Source organism: Echinops telfairi, unplaced genomic scaffold (assembly GCF_000313985.2).
Source record: "Echinops telfairi isolate 266 unplaced genomic scaffold, ASM31398v2 ScPeMD7_655;HRSCAF=1070, whole genome shotgun sequence".
In the NCBI taxonomy this organism is placed as follows: Eukaryota; Metazoa; Chordata; class Mammalia; order Afrosoricida; family Tenrecidae; genus Echinops; species Echinops telfairi.
The window spans coordinates 23483550-23485587 of record NW_022104553.1 but is presented as its reverse complement, the minus strand read 5'-3'; the positions used below and the strand labels follow the sequence as shown (position 1 = coordinate 23485587).

General features: G+C 55.8%; 1 non-coding gene across 1 annotated transcript in view; it reads left to right on the top strand.

Annotated features, from left to right (window-relative positions):
• Window positions 1-1882: 1882 nt before the first annotated feature.
• LOC101641962 overlaps window positions 1883-2038 on the top strand; it is a 4815-nt gene continuing 4659 nt past the window's right edge. The window contains exon 1 of the transcript XR_006680309.1: window positions 1883-1980. This is a non-coding gene — a transcript (selenoprotein W). The remainder of the gene's footprint in view (window positions 1981-2038) is intronic.

The window sequence follows — 2038 nt, the reverse complement described above, 5'->3', positions numbered from 1 at the left end:
TTTTTTCCAGCTTCTGACAAAGACTACTGGTTCCTTAGTATTCCAAAGCACTGGGTGGGGCATATATTTTCAAAGCTTTTTTACAGCTATGGCCTAAACCCATTTAAAGACAAAACTCACGGCCAAAGAGTCGATTAGGACCCATTGCGACCTCCTAGGACAGGGTGGAACTAACTTGCTCCTGTGTGTTTCTGAGACTGCAATCCTTCACAGGACGAGAAAGCCTCATCTTTCTCCTGCAGACCAGCTGGTGGTTTTGAACTGCTAACCCTGTGCTTAGCAGCCCAATGCCCACCCCATGGGCCACCAGGGCTCCTTCTATAAAGATCAACCACTGCCATCGAGTAGCTGCCGACTCACAGCAACTCTAAGGGCAGGGTAGAAGTGGCCCTGTGGGTTTGAGACAGTTCTCTTTACAAGAGTAGAAAGAACCCGTCTTTCTACCAAGGAGAGAGGCTGGTGGTTTCAAACTGCTGATCTTGCAGATGGCAGCCCCAAATCGTCACCAGGACACCCAACCACCTAGAAAAACCCTGCGGGGCAGTTCCACCCTGTGACACACGGGGGCGCCACGAATGAAGCCATGAGCCCATGATCCAAAAACAGTCACCCCTTGGAGTCCATGCCTGTGGCGACCCTACAGGTCAGGGCAGAGCTGCCCCTGTGGGTCTCCGAGACCGCAACTGTTTAAGGTGGTAGAAAGCCCGTCTTTCTCCTTCGACTGAACGGTAGCTACGAACACCGAACCAGAACTCCGGTGCTCCCAAACCAGCATGAAGGCCAAGAAAACCGAATGGAGCCGTTTCATCGGGTGACACAAGTCGAAATCAACCCTCCCGCCCTGAGTATTTGTTCTTGTGCTTCTATGGATGTTGTGTGTGTGAGACAGAAAAGAGATGGGTTCCCCAGGCCCAGAATTGCTTTTATTTATTTATTTAATTATTTTTCCAGAATTGCTTTTAATTGCCTCCAGCCTCCCCCACTTCTGGACAACAGAAGATCCCTTTGTTTGCAGCAGTGAAAGCGGGAGTGGCTCCCCTCTTCGGAGGCCCTTGGCAAGTTCTCGGTCTGGAGCCTGCTCAACAAAACAGCATTCAGGAGCTTGCCCTGGCCAGCCTTTTGCGCGCTAAGAGCCCAGTGGGCTCTCAGCCAGCCCTGAGACCACGGGGGCGGGGAGCTTGGAAAGGGACCTGGCCCGGGCCCCGTGGGCTCAGGTAGGGCTTCCTGGAAAAACACACCTGGGTTGAGATAGTTTCAAGAAATAAAATCACAACTCTCATAATCACTGCCATCGAGTGCAATCAATGCCAACTCATTAGCCACCCCAGAGGACAGGGTAGAACTGCCCTGCGAGGTTGTAACTATTTATGGGAGTAAAAAGTCCTGTCTTTTTATCTCCTGCGGGGGGGGGAAAAAAAGTAGTCCAGCCCCCTACACATTATACATCAGCTTGCGGGGTTCTGGGTGCGCGCGCAGTCCAGCCAGCTTCGATCCCTAATGCTTTTGCCCCCTGGGAATAAGGGGCCTCCATTCTCGCCGGGTCCCACGTTCCCCAACGAGCGCCCAGACGTAAAGGGATGCCCAAGGTCAATTCCGTTGGGTTATTAGCCTGCTCGCCTCCCCGCCCCCCAGCCTGTACCATTCGGGCCCGGGGAGGGGGCAACTGGGTGGAAACGCGCCAAGGGTGCCTTCTGAGGACCCTCTCCATCTAGACCGTCTCTTCCAAGGCCCCTCTCCGCCAGGGCACGAGACAGAGGGCGTCCGCGGAGGGGCCACAGAGCCCCCCTCGTCCCGCGAGTCTGGGCTCGCTCCCTTGGATCCCCCCCTCCGCCGAAGAGTTGGTTCGCTCCGAGGATCGGCCACTTCGCCCTGGGTATTGAGGTTGGGCTGGCGCCGTCCGCGCTCCCGATCCGGTGGTGTCCGTGGCCAGCGGATGCCCCTGTCCCGAGCCATGGCTCTCGCCGTCCGAGTCGTGTATTGGTGAGTGGCTCGCCCTAATCCTCCTAGGTCATCCGGTCGTAGAGCTGCCTTTGGGGGG